The sequence below is a fragment of the Pongo pygmaeus genome, chromosome 3 (assembly GCF_028885625.2).
Source record: "Pongo pygmaeus isolate AG05252 chromosome 3, NHGRI_mPonPyg2-v2.0_pri, whole genome shotgun sequence".
NCBI classification, from domain to species: Eukaryota; Metazoa; Chordata; class Mammalia; order Primates; family Hominidae; genus Pongo; species Pongo pygmaeus.
Genome location: NC_072376.2, coordinates 45,050,809 through 45,071,029, shown reverse-complemented (window position 1 = coordinate 45,071,029; position 20,221 = coordinate 45,050,809). Strand labels below are relative to the sequence as shown.

Genomic DNA, 20,221 nt, shown 5'->3' with positions numbered 1-20,221 from the left:
AACATAAGCTATATTTGTTTTAAATATCTACAGTAAATGTGAACACTATGTTGACAGAGGACATACATATTTTAAGCATATTACAGTTTACTTCTTTTATGCTATTTGAAGATATAGCTGGTGAATTAACTCAGTAAAAATTCTACCTTCTCCACCTCCAATATAGAGGCAGTAATAATTATTTTAGCCATATTGTTTGTAATTAAAATAGAATGTACACCAGTTATACCAATGACATGCTAAGTGTAAGTACACTAAGGTACTCTAGGGAAATATTTTGCATTCTTGTCTCTGGTAAATCTCCACTTCCTGCCTTGGAGTTAAGTAAATGATCTTGTGCCAATGAGGAATGCAATCCCTTGCCAACAGAGCTCCCTACCAACATTTGCCTTGTTATTTGTAAGCCTCTGATTGATGAAGCCAGTTGGTTTTTCTGCCATTTACAGCTGAGAGTATCACCAATTGATACATTGTTCAAGCGAAGGGCTTCCTTCACCATTAAAGGACCCATAGAATCAAAGATACTGTAGCCATTTGGAAATTTAAAGCTCACCAAGCCTAGTATTTAATCTCCTCATCCATATTTATTGGGAGAATAATGATAGTCAAGTAAATTGATGGAGCTTAACCATCTAAGTACCATTAAATAATGTAACATCATGGATGTTAGATTTCTTCCAACAGTGTCTTTGATTCATCCAATAACACCAGATCCCCTCCCTTAAAATTCTGTATGCTAAAATGCTTAATTTGCAAGTTTATAGGATAACTATTCTATGTAGGTGATTTGAAAATATCATCTAGCCAAAAAATGTTTTTTTAATAAAAGTAACAAATTGAAATAATTCCCACATTATAGATTAAGTATTTTTAGATGACAATGAGAAACAGTAGTAATACAAATGTTACATTTAACATGCAGAGATGAAATAATCTCCAGAAACTGGAAACATGGTTATAATCTGAGACTAATAACAGTAACAAATGAGGTGTAATGGATGAAATTAAAAAGTAAAAAGGTAATTCAGTATTAATAATGGGTTGTAAATACATGGATGAGGAGTTGTAAATATGTAAGTTCAATCAAAATTGTGGCTACCATACTAGAAAATAAAATTTAAGCAGCTACGTAGTTGAAAGAAGAGGGTAGTAAGCATGAAGTGCTTTTTAAAGAAACACAGGCAAGGATTTCATGTCTAAAACACCAAAAGCAATGGCAACAAAAGCCAAAATTGACAAATGGGATCTAATTAAACTAAAGAGTTTCTGCACAGCAAAAGAAACTATCATCACAGTGAACAGGCAACCTACACAATGGGAGAAAATTTTCGCAACTTACTCATCTGACAAAGGGCTAATATCCAGAATCTACAATGAACTCCAACAAATTTACAAGAAAAAACAAACAACCCCATCAAAAAGTGGGCAAAGGATATGAACAGACACTTCTCAAAAGAAAACATTTATGCAGCCAAAGGCACATGAAAAAATGCTCATCATCACTGGCCATCAGAGAAATGCAAATCAAAACCACAATGAGATACCATCTCACACCAGTTAGAATGGCGATCATTAAAAAGTCAGGAAACAACAGGTGCTGAAGAGGATGTGGAGAAATAGGAACACTTTTACACTGTTGGTGGGACTGTAAACTAGTTCAACCTTTGTGGAAGTCAGTGTGGCAATTCCTCGGGGATCTAGAACTGAAATACCATTTGACCCAGCCATCCCATTACTGGGTATATACCCAAAGGACTATAAATCATGCTGCTATAAAGACACATGCACATGTATGTTTATTGCAGCACTATTCACAATAGTAAAGACTTGGAACCAACCCAAATGTCCAACAATGATAGACTGGATTAAGAAAATGTGGCACATATACACCATGGAATACTATGCAGCCATAAAAAATGATGAGTTCATGTCCTTTGTAGGGATGGAAATCATCATTCTCAGTAAACTATCGCAAGGACAAAAAAACAAACACCGCATGTTCTCACTCATAGGTGGGAATTGAACAATGAGAACACATGGACACAGGAAGGGGAACATCACACTTTGGGGACTGTTGTGGGATGGGGGGATGGGGGAGGGATAACATTATGAGATATACCTAATGCTAAATGGCAAGTTAATGGGTGCAGCACACCAGCATGGCACATGTATACATATGTAACTAACCTGCACATTGTGCACATGTACCCTAAAACTTAAAGTATAATAATAATAAAAAAAAGAAACACTGTAATTTAGAACAGTTTTAAATGTATAGAAAAATGTGAAAATAGTACTGAGAGTTATAGCCAAAGTTTTTCTTGCTATTAATGTCTTACATTAGCTTCTTTATATTGATATATTTATATTGATACACCATTTTAAACTAAAGTCTACACTTTATTCAGATTTCTTAACGTTTTACCTAACATTTTTTTTATGTTCCAGGATGCCACCCATTGTACCATATTAAATTATGGCTCCTGTTGGCAGTGGCAGTTTCTAAAACTTGCTGTCTTTGATGACCCTGACAGTTTGGAGGAGTCCTGTAAATACATTTTGTGGAATATCTTTTTGTGAGACTGTGTGATGTTTTTCACATAATCTGACTGAGATTATGTGTTTTGGGGAGGAAAACCACAGAGGCAAACTGCCATTTTCATCACATCCTATCATGGGTATATACACACACGTGACTTGAGTTTGCTTATGATCAGTGTTTGTCTGATGCAGTGTTTGTACAATGTAAAGTTATTCCATATCCCCTTTTCTTTCCATATGTACCCTTTGGAAGAAAGTCTCTATGTACAATCCATAGTGAAGAAGTGGGGAGGTATGTCTGCTACCTCGTTGAGGGCTATTTACATAAGTTATTTGACATTCTTATTCATGGGGGGCTTATTTCTCCCCCACATTTATTTATTTATTCCAGTATTTATTTTTATCAGTGGCAATTAATATATATTCCATTTATATTTCGGGTTCTAATGCAACATTATTTATGTTGTTGAACAAATTATTCTGCTTTTGGCCATTTGGAACTTTCTTGGTTTGTTCCTGTGCCCCTTGTGCGTTTTTTGTTTGTTTGTTTTCTCATGTTTTAATTATCTACACATACAAGATACCCCAGGTTCATCTGCATATTTCCTTCCCCAGTCCTAGAATCAGCCATTACTCCCAGGAACTCTAGTTATCTTTACTGGAGAATGATAGACTTCAAGATCTGGGTGCTAGGTATGCCGTTTGCTAAAGTAGGTTCAGTGCTGCTAGGCTCTCTCAGCTGACAGAGTTAGGAGATTTATGCGTGTATGCTTACCTGTATATATTCACATATCTTTAAATATTTCTATACATAATCATTATTTATTTACATTGTAACATTAAACAACATGGGTCATGCTAGACTCCTTCCTTTTTTTCTCTGTACCTCCCACTCTAGCAATATGAAATCTAGGTCCTACCATTTAACATCCATTTACATAACTGTTCAATTTCAGTACATGATGTAGTGGAATTAGGGTGGTTAGCCCATATTCCAATGGAAACAACTTATCAAATACTTTGCAGTGCTTCTGTACAGGTTCTTTTGCCTTTAGACACTGTAATAGACTCTGCTCATTTGCAAACTTACTTAAGTCTACAAATTTCCCTCTGTGCCCATTACTGAGATTGTTTCATACACTTATAATAATTATGTTATCTTGTCACTCTTCATTTCACCCTGGGATACCTCAGACTCCCGAATGATGTTTTCCAATGTCCATTTACTGAGGTCCACTCTGTGTTCTTAAGTTCCATGGCTTTCACCAAATGCCGAATATCGTGTATCCACCATTGCAGTATCATAAAACATAGCTTTACTGACCTAAAAGTTTTTTTTTTGCTTCATTTATTTCCTATGCATCATATAAAACCACATCAAAAATTCTCTGTGCATCATATCAAAACACTGACATTTTATGTCACTATAGTATTGCGTTTTACACAGTATCTTTGATTGGAATAATACAGCAAGTAGACATTTCAGCCTGATCCTTTCACTAAGAAATATGCATTTAAGATTCATCCACGTTCTTTCATGGTCCAATATTCCATTTCTTTTTATTGCGAATAACAGTTCCTTGCATGGATATATCAATTTCTTCCTTAATTGATCTGTTGAAAGACATCTTGGTGGGTTCCAGTTTTTGGAGGTTATAAATAAAACTGTTATAAACATGTGAATATGTGTTTTTTAATACTTTAAGTTTTAGGGTACATGTGCACAATGTGCAGGTTTGTTACATATGTATACATGTGCCATTTTGGTGTGCTGCAGCCAGTAACTCGTCATTTAACGTTAGGTATATCTCCTAATGCTATCCTCCCCCCATCCATCCACCCCACAACAGACCCTAAAGTGTGATGTTCCCCTTCCTGTGTTCATGTGTTCTCATTGTTCAAGTCCCACCTATGAGTCAGAACATGCGGTGTTTGTTTTTTTGCCCTTGTGATAGTTTGCTGAGAATGATGGTTTCCAGCTTCATCTATGTCCCTACAAAGGACATGAACTCATTATTTTTATGGCTGCATAGTATTCCATGTTGTATATGAGCCACATTTTCTTAATCCAGTCTATCATTGTTGGACATTTGGGTTGGTTCCAAGTCTTTGCTATTGTGAATAGTGCCACAATAAACATACGTGTGCATGTGTCTTTATAGCAGCATGATTTATAATCCTTTGGGTATATACCCAGTAATGGGATGGCTGGGTCAAATGGTAACTCTAGTTCTAGATCCCCGAGGAATTGCCACACTGACTTCCACAAAGGTTGAACTAGTTTACAGTCCCACCAACAGTGTAAAAGTGTTCCTATTTCTCCACATCCTCTCCAGCACCTGTTGTTTCCTGATGTTTTAATGATCGCCATTCTAACCAGTGTGAGATAGTATCTCATTGTCATTTTGATTTGCATTTCTCTGATGGCCAGTGATGATGAGCATTTTTTCATGTGTCTTTTGGCTGCATAAATGTCTTCTTTTGAGAAGTGTCTGTTCATATCTTTCACCCACTTTTTGATGGGGTTGTTTGTTTTTTTCTTGTAAATTTGCTGGAGTTCATTGTAGATTCTGGATATTAGCCCTTTGTCAGATGAGTAGATTGCAAAAATTTTCTCCCATTGTGTAGGTTGCCTGTTCACTCTGATGGTGGTTTTTTTTTTGCTGTGCAGAAGCTCTTTAGTTTAATTAGATCCCATTTGTCAATTTTGGCTTTTGTTGTCATTGCTTTTGGTGTTTTAGACATGAAGTCATTGCCCATGCCTATGTCCTGAACGGTATTGCCTAAGTTTTCTTCTAGGGTTTTTATGGTTTTAGGTCTAATATGTAAGTCTTTAATCCATCTTGAATTAATTTTTGTATAAGGTGTAAGGAAGGAATCCAGTTTCAGCTTTCTACATATGGTTAGCCAGTTTTCCAAGCACCATTTATTAAATAGGGAATCCTTTCCCCATTGCTTGTTTTTGTCAGGTTTGTCAAAGATCACATGGTTGTAGATATGAAGCATTATTTCTGAGGGCTCTTTTCTGTTCCATTGGTCTATAGCTCTGTTTTGGTACCAGTACCATGCTGTTTTGGTTACTGAAGCCTTGTAGTATAGTTTGAAGTCAGGTAGCGTGATGCCTCCAGCTTTGTTCTTTTGGCTTAGGATTGATTTGGCAATGCAGGCTCTTTTTTGGTTCCATATGAACTTTAAAGTAGTTTTTTCCAATTCTGTGAAGAAAATCATTGGTAGCTTGATGGGGATGGCATTGAATCTATAAATTACCTTGGGCAGTATGGCCATTTTCATGATATTGATTCTTCCTACCCATGAGCATAGAATGTTCTTCCATTTGTTTTGTTTGTATCCTCTTTTATTTCATTGAGCAGTGGTTTGTAGTTCTCTTTGAAGAGGTCCTTCACATCCCTTGTCAGTTGGATTCTTAGGTATTTTATTCTCTTTGAAGCAATTGTGAATGGGAGTTCACTCATGATTTGGCTCTCTGTTTGTCTGTTATTGGTGTATAACAATGCTTGTGAATTTTGCACTTTGATTTTGTATCCTGAGACTTTGCTGAAGTTGCCTATCAGCTTACGGAGATTTTGGGCTGAGACAATGGGGTTTTCTGGATATACAATCATGTCATCTGCAAACAGGGACAATTTGACTTCCTCTTTTCCTAATTGAATACCCTTTATTTCCTTCTGCCTAACTGCCCTGGCCAGAACTTCCATCACTATGTTGAATAGGAGTGGTGAGAGAGGGCATCCCTGTCTTGTGCCAGTTTTCAAAGGAAATGCTTCCAGTTTTTGCCTGTTCAGTATAATATTGGCTGTGGGTTTGTCATAGATAGCTCTTATTATTTTGAGATATGTCCCATCAATACCTAATTTATTGAGAGTTTTTAGCATGAAGCGTTGTTGAATTTTGTCAAAGGCCTTTTCTGCATCTATTGAGATAATCATATGGTTTTTGTCGTTGGTTCTGTTTATATGTTGGATTGTGTTTATTAATTTGCATATGTTGAACCAGCCTTGCATTCCAGGGATGAAGCCCACTTGATCATGGTGGATAAGCTTTTTGATGTGCTGCTGGATTCGGTTTGCCAGTATTTTATTGAGGATTTTTGCATTGATGTTCATCAAGGGTATTCGTCTAAAATTCTCTTTTTTTGTTGTGTCTCTGCCCGGCTTTGTTTTCAGGATGATGCTGGCCTCATAACATGAGTTAGGGAGGATTCCCTCTTTTTCTATTGATTGGAATATTTTCAGAAGGAATGGTACCAGCTCCTCCTTGTGCCTCTGGTAGAATTCGGCTGTGAATCCATCTGGTCCTGGACTTTTTTTGGTTGGTAAGCTATTAATTATTGCCTCAATTTCAGAGCCTGTTATTGGTCTATTCAGAGATTCAACTTCTTCCTGGTTTAGTCTTGGGAGGGTGTATGTGTCGAGGAATTTATCCATTTCTTCTAGACTTTCTAGTTTTTTTGGGTAGGGGTTTTTATAGTGAATATGTGTTTTCATACAAATCTGAACTTTCAAATCAGTTAGACAAATACCTAGGAGTATGATAGGAGAAATATATGGTAAGATTATGTCTTGCTTTGTAAGAAGCATTTGCAACTGCCCATCAAAGTGGCTGTATCAATTTACATTTCACTAGCAATAAAAATGAGTTCCTGTGACTTCAAAGTTTTGCAAGCATTTGATATTGTCACTTTCTGTTAAATATTAGCCATTGTAATATGAGTATAGTGATATATCCTTATTATGTGAATTTGCAACTTCCTAATGGCAAACAATGTTGAGTATCTGTCTATATTTTTGTTTGCCATCTGTATATCTTCTTTGCTGAGATTTCTTTTCAGATCTTTTGCATATTTATGAATTGGGTTGTTTCTTTCCTATTTTTAAGATTAAGAGTTCTTTGTATAGTTTGGAAACAAAACCTTTTCAAATATTTATCTTGCAAATATTTTCCACAGATTTTGGCTTTTCTTCGGATTTTCTTAATAGTGTCTTGCTCTTATCAAATTTTAATTTCAATAGGCCTAAATTATCTGTGTCTTTTTCATGTATCATGTATCTAAAAACTTTTAACCAAGTCCCAGTTCAGCTAGATTTTCATCTATGGTATAGTCTAAAGGTGTTTAATTTTTCTGTTTCATATTTAGGTCTATAATTCATGTTGAGTTTATTTCTGTGAAAGAGAAAAGATCTATATTTAGTTTTGTTATACGCTGAATGTTAATTTTTCCCAAAAATTCATATGTTGAAATTCTAATCCCCAATGTGATGATACTAGGAGGGTGGGCCTTTGGGAGGTAATTAGGTCATGAGGTCATAAGTGTTTTAATGTTCTTTTCAAAGGGATCCCAGAGAGCTCTGTGGTCCTGTTTCTGTGATGTGAGGATGCAAGAAGACAGCAGTCTGCAACCCAGAAGTGGGCTCTCTCCAGTATCTGACCATGCTGGCACCCTAATCTCAAACTTCCAGCCTCCAGAACTTTAAGAAATGAATTTCTGTTGTTTAAGCTATTCAATCTTTTATACTTTGTTACAACAACCCAGGCTAAAATGAAAATTTGTATTGAGAAGCTTAGGTGCTTCTGTAACAAATACTTAAAAATATGAAAGCAGCATTTAAACTGGCTAGTAGGTAGAGGCTGGAAGAGTTTTGTGCTCCATATTAGGAAAAACCTACATTTCTGTGAATGGACTTTGTGTATGTGTGTATGTATATATGTATGTATGTATTTATGTATTTATATACTTTATGTTCTGGGGTACATGTGCAGAACGTGCAGTTTTGTTACATAGGTATACACGTGCCATGGTGGTTTGCTGCACCCATCAACCTGTCATCTACATTAGGTATTTCTCCTAATGCTATCCCTCCCCTAGCCCCACTCCCCCGACATACCCTGGTGGGTGATATTCCCCTCCCTGTGTCCATGTGTTCTCATTGTTCCATTCCCACTTATGAGTGAGAACATGTGATATTTGGTTTTCTGTTCTTGTGTTAGTTGCTGAGAATGCAAACTAACAGTTTCATTGATGTCCCTGTAAAGAACATGAACTTATCCTTTGTTATGGCTGCATAGTATTCCATGGTGTGGTGATTCTTTCTAATGAGAGCTCAGAGAGAAAGGGGGAAAGTCGTAAAAGCTTTCATTTCCTTAGAAAATACATAAATAAACATCTAAAGAATGTTGGGAAAAATATGGGCAATGAAGTCCAAACTCATATTCCCAGACACAAATGAGGAACGTGTTATTGGAAAGTGGAAAAAAAGCAATCCTTGTTAAACAATGGCAAAGAACTTGACTGAGTCATGTTCATATTTTAATGTTTTATAGAAGGTACAAATTTTAAGAGATGAAATTTGATATTTAGCTAAGGAGATTTTTATGGAACTATTTAAGAAGTTGTTTGTTTCCTCATATATGAAAATGCTTATATTAAAATGGAAGAAGAGAAAAAGTATAGGAAGATGGAATTATTAAGCGAGAAGGAACAACAACTGAAAGATTTGGAAAATTCTCAGCCTATCTATATTGCCAAAAATCCTTTTTATAAGAGAACACTAAGGGTGTGGCTAAACAACCATTTGATAAGGAGATTTGTAGGTATATAACACAGTGACTTAACCAATGATCTCAATAGATGCCAGGTGCTGTTCTTTAGGACAAGGAAAGAATGACCCTGGAAGGCAATTCAACAATCACTGTGACTGCCATTCTTGCCAGAGGCCCAGAGTGTAAGGGAGGGGTTGAGAGCTAGTTCCGCTCTGGTTTGGCAGACCATGATACCCTCACCCAGTTCCTTATGTGTGGGGTCCCCCAGGGAGCTGTTGTGTGTGCTGTGAGCAGTAGGGCCACTCAAAACCATGGATCCATGAACTCCTTTACCCAGTAGAGCCACCCAAAGTGTATTTAATTGAAACTCATCTTATCTTCTTATTTGATAGGGTCATAGAATATTATTCCATGCATTTTAAAGTTTCCATTTCTACTAGATAAATCCCATCAAAAAATTTGACCTCAAATCCCATTCTATGTTTTCTTTCAAACTTCTCATAAGAAATTGTCATTGCCAGCAATGTCCATGTTCTAGCTTTTCATTGTCTTTTGACTTCATTCTAATCAGGTTTGTATTTATATCACTCTTATCTCCACTCAGAGTGATCTTCAAATTATGAAATCCAATGGTCAATTCTCAGACCCCATTCTTATTCAATATAAAAATCAAAATCTCCTTCAATTTTCAAAAACTTTCATCATTTTATTTCTTGGGTAGTACACATTTTTGGCATTGTTCCTACTTTGCTGGAAAATTCCTCTTAGCCATCTTTGTTTGTTCCTCCTCAGAGTCTACAATAATAAATATTGGAATGCCTCAGGGATTAGTTATTGGACCTTCTTCCCTGTCATTATTCCTTCATTATCCATCAAGTTTCACGTCTTTAAGTATTATCTATATGCTCATAAATTTCAAAAGTTTATCACTAGCCCAAACTACTCCCCTAAACTTCAGATTTGTATAATGAATAGTGCAATGAAAATCTTCACTTAGATGTTTGACAAACTTTCCAAAATAAAATTCCATATGAGGTCTTTAAAAAAAGAGATGTTAATCTAAGTAAGCTTATTTGATATGTTAAATCACATGGGAAACATTGCAGATAAGAAGTGACATTAAACACTCATTATGTTATATTCATATGTATATGTGTCATTAAAGGAAGTGTCCCGGAAATTGAGTAAATTCCTAGATACCTGATATGCCTTGATATAATGTTATCAGTCATAATTTCAATTACTTAAAACATTGTATATCACAGAAATAACCAATTTTTGCCATATGTATAATAATAAACTCTCATAGGCATATCTTCAAATTTTGATTCTCTGAAGTAGAGAAAGAGGAGAATGAAATTGGAATAAGAATTATAATGGATGTATGGTATACTAAATGAATTAACAAATGTAAATGAATGATTGTGACACATACAAAGAATCTCAAGGAATCACATTGGGATTGTGCAATCTTTTCCTAGAAATATAAAAATCCAAACGTTTTGGACAAGTTGTCATACTGAAATTAATTGTATCTATTTATTGAATAATTACTATGTCCTGGACATTGTTTTAAGTTTTCATTCCTATTAACTAACTTAATCTTTTTATAATTTATGAAACTAGTACTATTAACATTATTAGGCCCATTTGACAGATGAGGAAATTGAGGCAAGAATTAGGTTACTTCCCATCCTAATTATTAGTCCCACATAAGTGACTGTTTTTACAATGGAAAAAAATGAGTGACCTAAAACACATGTGTGCAAGTAGCATTGATACAAGAAGTTTAAAAGAATAAATATTAGCATACCAGACAATATCATCTGGGAGAAAATGCCTGAATGTAGCTGTTGTCCAGAGAAATGAAATTAAGAGAAATAAGTTATATTGCCTCATTGTCATTATGTCATATTTGTATATTACAGATGTTTGAGAATGTGCTCTGTCATAAAATAAGGAATGCATAAAAATTCATGGTTTAGACAGTATTAACATCCCGAGATTAGGTTATACAATCATGATATATCCCTATTATCCTGCAAAGTTATTTCTCAGGGAAATATTGCCTTGTGGTTTTCTCTCTGAGTGGTTCCTAACTTTGAGATTAAGCAACAAACTTTCTGAGTCATAGCCTGAAAGTAACCTTTAAAGTGATGATCACCATTATAAAAATAACAGGATTCCGTTGTCCCTCTTGCAACCGAATGAGTGGCTGCTGCCTCCTCCTGCTCTCATTATCCTCCTGACACTGGGAGAAAAGTTGGCTTCCCACATGGCCAGGCATTATAGGTCAACGTTTTGAGGCAGACTGCTCTCTTTTTCCTCTTCAATCAATTCATAGATGTCAAGTGTCATGATATGTGAACCAGAACAATGAGAGTAAAATGATATACAAAGAGTGCTATGCCACATGTCATTGCTGATACCTATCTATTTTTTCAAGAACAATTCTACCAACACGTAGGTTCTGTTATTGTTTGCCTTTGGGATTTAGATTAGTTTTTCTTTTCAAGTGTTTGCCTGTCACGTCTGTCCTAAGAATACTAAGAGTAAGATTCCTCTAGTGATCTTTAAAAAAAAAATCCTACCATGTTTCTCAGCTGCCTCTTGCATCAAATTAAACCAAGCTATTATGAATTTAAAAGTTAGACTTTTATGATTCTCCCTAAATATACTGCATCTAATATTCATTCACTAAAATTATTAACCATGTTTTTGAATCTCACTGAACCACTTATAATCTGTAATACCACATTTTTCTTATACCAGTGAATATTTTATCATTCATTTAACTTAATAACATTGTCCTTTGCTAACTCATGTCACTCTCATATGGGTTAAAATTACCTTCTCAGGTATACAGTCTTTAACTAATAAGACCTGATATTTTTTGCCTATAAACCCAAGCAAAGGTTTAAACTTTGTTATACAGGTAATTTATAAGGAGAAATGATATTGTGTCCAGAATTGGTGGGTTCTTGGTCTCACTGACTTCAAGAATGAAGCCGCGTTCAAGAATGAAGCCGCGAACCCTAGTGGTGAGTGTTACAGTTCCTAAAGGCGGCGTGTCTGGAGTTTGTTTTCTCCTCCCAGTGGGTTCGTGGTCTCGCTGAATGTGTTCAGAGTTTCTTCATTCTGGTGGGTTCATGGTCTCACTGGCTTCAGGAGTGAAGCTGCATAAAGCTTCACAGTGACCATTACAGCTCATAAAGGCAGTGTGGACCCAAAGAGCAAGCAGCAGCAAGATTTATTGCAAAGAGCAAAAGAACAAGGCTTCCATAGCGTGGAAGGGGACCTGAAGGGGTTGCCAGTGCTGGCTCAGGCAGCCTGCTTTTATTCCCTTATCTTGCCCCACCCACATCCTGCTGATTGGTCCATTTTACAGAGAGCTGATTGGTCTGTTTTACAGAGAGCTGATTGGTCCATATTGAAAGGGTGCTGATTGGTGTGTTTACAATCCCTGAGTTAGACACAAAAGTTCTCCAAGTCCCCACCAGATCAGCTAGATACAAGTGCTGATTGGTGTATTTACAAACCCTAAGCTAGATACAGAGTGCTGATTAGTATATTCACAATCCCTTAGCTAGACATAAAGGTTCTCCAAGTCCCCACCAGATCAGCTAGACACAGAGTGCTGATTGGTGCATTTACAAACCTTGAACTAGACACAGGGTGCTGATTGGTGTATTTACAAACCCTGGGCTAGATACAGAGTGCTGATTGGTGTATTTACAATCCCTTAGCTAGACATAAAGGTTCTCCAAGTCCCCACTAGACTCAGGAGCCCAGCTGGCTTCACCTAGTGGATCCCACACCAGCGCCACAGGTGGAGCTGCCTGCCAGTCCCGCGCCTTGCACCCACACTCCCCAGACCTTGGGCGGTCAATGGGACCAGGTGCCATGGAGCAGGGGGTGGGGCTTGTTGGCGAGGCTCGGGCTTCGCAGGAGCCCACGGAGTTGGGGGGAGGCTCAGGCATGGTGGGCTGCAGGTCCCAAGCCCTGCCCCGCAGGGAGGCAGCTAAGGCCCAGCAAGAAATCGAGCACAGTGCCAGTGGACCGGCACTGCTGGGGGACCTGGCGCACCCTCCGTAGCTGCTGGCCTGGATGCTAAGCCCCTCACTGCCTGGGGCCAGCGGGACCGGCCGGCTGCTCTGAGTGCCGGGCGGCAGAGCCCATGCCCACCTAGAACTTGCGCTGGCCCACAGGCACTGCATGCAGCCCCAGTTCCTGCCTGCACCTCTCCCTCCACACCTCCCCGCAAGCTGAAGGAGCCAGCTCCAGCCTCGACCAACCCAGAAAGGGGCTCCCACAGTGCAGTGTCAGGCTGAAGTGCTCCCCAAGCGCTGCCAGAGTGGTCGCCAAGGCTGAGGAGGTGCCGAGAGCAAGCGAGGGCTGCGAGGGCTGCCAGCACGCTGTCACCTCTCAATATTTTCAGTTATTAAATTCCATAATACTTTTCTTTCTCTGTATTTTCCTTTTTATTACTCTGGTTTTAGGAAGAAACTAGCTCTGTGTTCATTGTCTTAGAAAAATCTGATAGTATTACAGAAAAGAGATTTTTAAAAAACACTTCTATTTACAGTGTTTGTTTTTAAAATTCAAATTCCTAATTGTGGAGGAGGAGCATAAATGGGGGTAAGGTAGAGGGAAAAATGGTAGCATAGCTGGGAAATGAACATATCCTGAAATTCACAGAAAACTGTAGATAATGTGCTTCTTGTTTTACTTTCATCACTCAACTTTTCAAGTCAGGGCTTCATCTTCAGCTGCTCTGCAACACCTTGTAATATTTGTCAAAGTCTCCTTTAGGGAGATGGCTGAGGAAATGCTTACCAGGGATCATTCTCCACTTGTCTTTCATAATTCCTCACTTAACAGTCTCCAATGTTGTCTTGATGGTATTCCAGCTATACGAATCCAATTGATACCTGATTTTTCAAGATCTACTCTTTTCATAGGTATGCCAGATGTTGGTGCAAAATGTTGAAAACTTTTTTAAAAGCAATGGAATCTAATTTTGTATTCAAAATTTTTATTCAAATTTTTATTCAAATGTAAGTCATTAATAAAATTTTCTATTTTATAAAACATACATTCAACTAATTTTTGAAATAAGTGTTGAAGTTAGAATTTGAGTCAAATTCATGGATCTACCAGTGTTCAGGTGTTTCCCTAAACAACTCAGAATATATACCCAAAGGATTATAAAACATGCTGCTGTAAAGACACATGCACACGTATGTTTATTGCAGCACTATTCACAATAACAAAGACTTGGAACCAACCCAAATGTCCAACAGTGATAGACTGGATTAAGAAAATGTGGCACATATACACCATGGAATACTATGCAGCCATAAATGATGAGTTCATGTCCTTTGTAGGGACATGGATGAAGCTGGAAACCATCATTCTCAGTAAACTATTGGAAGGACAAAAAACCAAACACCACATGTTCTCACTCATAGGTGGGAATTGAACAATGAGAACACATGGACACAGGAAGGGGAACATCACACACTGGGCCCTGTTGTGCGGTGGGGGAAAGGGGGAGGGATAGCATTAGGAGATATACCTAATATTAAATGATGAGATAATAGGTGCAGCACACCAACATGGCACATGTATACATATGTAACAAACCCGCACATTGTGCACATGTACCCTAAAACTTAAAGTATAATAATAATAAAAAGTTCCTAGTTTTATGCTTCTAATTCCTTATAGAATATAATTCATTCACCCTGGTCACTGGCCTCTGCTTTCATTCATCAGCACCTGCCTAAAATGTCACTGATTTGCTTAATTTACTACATTGTCTTCTCTGTGCTTACAAAGTCGTACCTCTAGCAGTTTTTTTTTTTTTTTTTACTATTATAGATTTTTTTGTAGAGGTAGACCTTTGACAGATATTAGCTATTTATGAATATGTCATTTTTTTCATCCACAGCACAAGGCCAGAAAGGTAGCTTACACTTCATGATTGAGCAAAAAGCATTTCCTAAGTGGTTACATAAATGTGCATAGTAACTTTTGTCTTGCATTTGTTTTGGATTTTACTCAATCTTCTGCTGTTTTTAAAATCTCTTTAACATTTTTCTTCTTGAATTTCTCTGCTGAATATGTGGAGAACAAAAATGAACAGTGAAAACATAACATAACTATGCCAGGAAAGTTTTAAAGGAAATTTTGATGTAATAAATGACATTATCAAAAGAGCCTGAAGTGCTTTTTAGAAAAGTATAGAACTCCAAGTTACCTTGCATATTTTTCTAATATTTTGTTAAATGGCCACTATTAAAACTATGCAGCTTATTGGAGTATTTTATTTTAAGTAAATATTTTACTTTTTAGCATTATGGATTACATCACAATCTGCTGACCATTTAAAGCATTTGTGTGAATGTATGTGTTCTGAGCCTAATCCATTTATTATACTATGCTGGGTGTCATATCGTTACATACAAAATATATTCATCTATTGGTCTTTATAATATCACAAGATTATAAGGCCCTTAGAAGTAGTTTTAGAGGTATTTAGCCATGTTTTCTACTTTAGAAAATATTCTGTAATCTTTTGGGCCCCATAAGCTAATAGTAATGTAATGTTTCAGGTTTAGTTAGCTACTAAGTTTAAGCTAACTAAAGTTTAGTTTAGACTTTCTTAATTTAGTTCTGCTAATATTTAATAAGTACTACTATGTGCCCAACATAATGGGAATACAAAAAGCATCATTCCATAGTTAAGAGAATGGACTCTGGAGCTACATTTTCTACACTGAATCCCAGCACTTCCCCCTCGTATTGCTATGATTTGGAGGGGAAACAACCTGCTCATTTTCTCATTTGAAAAATGGATAAAAACAGCACCTACTTCATGTGGTTATGAGGATTAAATGAGTTGATACATATAGAGAAGAGTGTATTGCAAAGAATGGGCACAGGATATGAGTTAATTTTCATTGTTTATTCTGCAGCCACTTACTGGATTTTATCTATGTGCAGGCCTTCTACTATGTTCTCAAATTCAAAAAGACTCAATGAATGACCTCTTGCTCACAACCTATCGAACTTCTTTTATTCAACATTTTCATCATCTCTACTTAATAAGGCTTCATATGACACTTCTTGTAAAATTCTAAACATTCTGTATTTAATTATTTCTTTTTTAAAGCTTTTAGCCATTACTGATAAAACTACAAATTGTGACAACATGAAGTTTTCCGAGATATATTTTGGTAGCAAAACCTGATCTTACCTGAACTGACATGAGAATAGCTAGGTTTCTTATTGATCTCACTCTTGTGAATACTCATATGTTTTGCTAAAGGAATACTATTGTGTTTGATTACAGGGCATTTCTCCAGACTCTGCTGGGATGTGATATTTGGTACATGTTTGCTTTTGTTTCTCTAAAATTAAAAAATATATATATTTTACTTATTAATACATGTGGCCCTCAAGGCTATAGATAAAGAATTGTGGAGGTGTATCTGAATTTATTGAGCAATTATTTCGTGCCAAACTGAAAATACAATAAGACAAAATTTCAATATATTAGTAGCAAAAAAAAAGAAATCAAATAAAATAATTACGGGTTGTGTTAACTGCTAGAGACAGAGAAGGATAACTTTGGAGTGCTTGAAATAAAAATGCCAGGAAAGACCTCACAGTAAGTAAGAACTATGAATACTATATCAATAAGGAATATTTTCTCTGTTCAATGTCTTTAACCAATAACAAAACTTACACTGAATGTAAAATGAAAAGAATGTGCATTTATCCTTAGTTAGGGGTGACATATCAGTTTGTCTTCATAGTAAATGTACCTTCAAAAGGGGTACACATGATGGTCACATAGAGCTCCTATATTTACCTTACAAAGTCAAAAATATTCAGCAGTGTATAAAAATGTATAAACTAAAATTTTAGGGCAATTTCCAAATTCAGTAAAACTCATTAAAACCTAAAGTTATTTAAATATTGAGAGAAATTGCATTAGGTGTACATAAATAGATAAGATCTATTATGCTGATAGTATTCTGCCATTTCAAGTCTAAATAACATTCCTTTTCTTATTACTGCCAATTCTAATATGAGAATTGCTATTCAGATCATTAAATATATTTAAGCTGATTCAAATATTGCTCCATGTGATTAGTGCAATGGACTAGATCAAGGTGTTAATAAATGTGGTCACAGTTTTGATCTCAGATTTCTATACGAGCCCTCATTGCCACTCCCCACTACAAAAAATTACTGCACTGAAAGAGGTTGCTAGCAGAATGTAAGTACATTATATTTTCACAAAACAATTCATATATCTTTCTGCTAGTTGTACATAATGATGGTATTTTGATTTGATAATTCTGAACATTTCAAGGAAATTAAAGAAAATAAAGCTCTCAGATTACCAGATCATCTGATAACTTTCATTACACACACATACACACACACATAAATATAATAACTACCTGAGCCTATTTTTTTTTTAGTGTAGGACTTAACACCTGATGTATGTCTGTAGAGATTTTTGTTCGTTTTCCTCACGGTAATGAATTTATAATGTTAGCTGCTTAACTTCAATGTATAAAGCATAATAGCATATATTTACTTAACCTTTAATACGTACCACCACTTTTCCAAGTGTTTGAAGTATATTAATTATTATAAACCTTAGAGCTTCCCTAGGAGGTAACTCCTCACAGCCTTATTTTAATATTCGCTGTTTTAGGAATGAAAAATGAGGAAAAAGAAAGAATTTATGCAACTTGCTCCAGGTCACATCACATAAAAAAGCTGGAGCTGTGCTCTGAGCCCTGAGGATCCAGTCCTAGACCCACATTTTTATGATGGTAATATACTACACAGGAAGTTTCCACCTCCGATTCTTAGTAAAAGTGTAGACATTAGCTATTCCTTTGTGTGTAAAACACAAATAAAATTGACCAAATTAGGTATGAAAAATGTGTGGATTTGCTTAGGTTATCTAATTTGTAATGTGAGGAGTTATTTTCCTCACATACCACTCAAATGCAACAGTGAATATTTTACTTGTCTTTCAAGCATCCCTTAGTCCTCTGTATTTTGCAGAAGTCATTCTTCTGGATAGATTAATGCTTTCCACAAAGTAGAGCTCTGATTGATATACATGAATATGGTTAATGCAATCTCTATTATTACATATAGTCAAACTAGATCTAAAGTCATCAGTATCAAAGCATTTTACTATTCTTGACACATGGTATAGTATTATATATATATATATATATACACACACTTACAAGCAGTATTTGCCTGGGGAACATTAAAATTCATTGTATGTTTCATCACAACCATCTTTAACAGGTGGCATATAAATTGAGTGACTCTCTGGAATGACAGACCCTCATGGACCTAGTTGAAGACATTTTTTCTGACCAATGAAAAATAGAACCTTTTTAAATGAACTATGAACCTGGTCTTCTTTTCTTGGCTAGTTGTAAATGAGGGCTTATTTCCTCAGATTACAGATGGTAGCCATCTAGTACTGTGAGGGCAAACAAACTTAGAATAAGATAATGTAGTTTCCAAGCCAGAAATAAATGAAAACTTTGAGGACTGGCACAGTCGCTCATGACTGTGTTCCCAGTACCTTCAGAGGCTGAGGTGGGTGGATCATTTGAATCAAGGAGTTCGAGATCAGCCTGGGCAACATGGTGAAACCCCGTTTTTATAAAAAATACAAAAATTAGCTGGGTGTGGTGGCATGTGCCTGTGTTACTCAGGAAGCTGAGGTGGGAGGGTCACTTTAGCCTGGGAGGTCAAGACTGCAGTGAGCTGAGATCTGCACTTCAGCCTGAGTGATAGAATGAGACCCCATCTCAAAAACAATTTTTTTTAAATGGAAACTCTGATATTATTGAGCCACAGGTTTTACTCGTTCTGCATGTACACCAACTCTAGATTTTCTAGCAGCACCATCCTAATTTTCTCACCGTAATAATCATTTGACTTACCAGAAACAGTCATAACTGATCCAGATGTCAATTCATCTAATTAACTTCAAGAGATTCATATTTATTCTAGCCAAATTGAAATAGAATATGTTTTTAAATTTTGAAACAAATGAACTTTATTTTCTCAGAATGTAAAGATTAAGAATGGATACATCTTTGCATGGAATAAAGTAATCCAATTTAATGGCTATATTCTACAAAGTCCATGGCAAAATTGACTTATTCTTTGTAATCCGTCTGTGCAGAGGAGATGATTCTGGATAGTCTACGTGAAAGTGCCAAACATGCTCATTACAATCTGGAGTATGAGATAATTAAAGTTAGCTTATTCAAATGTGAATCAGAAATGCATATTCCAAAGTTATATATGAATAAGTTCTGAAATATAAACTATATTTTTACTATACATGCCATTATTTTCTTTTACTAAATGGGATAAGCTGGAGTCTCTGATACATAAATGCTAATCAATGTGATTAGTATTTGAGTGTCCTTTGTGGATACTGCAGTTGCATATTTTACAAATTAGCTTCTTAGTTTAAATCCTCTTAGTGCCTTGTTTTGCATTCTATTTCATGTATACCCACAAGTACTAAGAGATGGAGAAAGAGGGATATGCTGTAAATGTTACTTTAATAAAAAGCACAGGACTTGGAGTCCTGCAGTTGTTCTATCAACCACTAGTTGAGTGTCACTGATCAAAACATTTAACTTATATACTTTCCTCTGCTATGAATTAGGACTATAACAAAAATTGCCTTATTCATGGCTTGGTGCTACAATGTTAACTACAGCATAGGTGTAAGTGCATTGTAAGTTGCAAAGTATTAAGCACACATGAAGTGGAGTTGAATCAATTTATAACTTCAAGAATCAGATCCCCTAATTTATCATCAAATGCTTCACTAACTCCATAAATAAAATTAGTCTAATTTTAAATGCATTTAGTGGCATTATACAGGATTTTGTAATATATAATGTCATTTTGATTGTATATTATTTATTCTTCCTTTCTAACCCAAATCAAACATTTTCTATTTTTTTATTGCCTTACCGAGCATTTCATTTAGGCCAATTGGGAAAACTAAACATATCAATACTAATTTCTTGCTATAAATAAC

The 20,221-nt window shown here is 36.1% G+C and overlaps 1 pseudogene; it reads right to left on the bottom strand.

Moving 5' to 3' along the window:
• LOC129034531 (transcription factor NF-E4-like) overlaps window positions 1-13,079 on the bottom strand; it is a 44,238-nt pseudogene extending 31,159 nt beyond the window's left edge.
• Window positions 13,080-20,221: the final 7,142 nt, after the last annotated feature.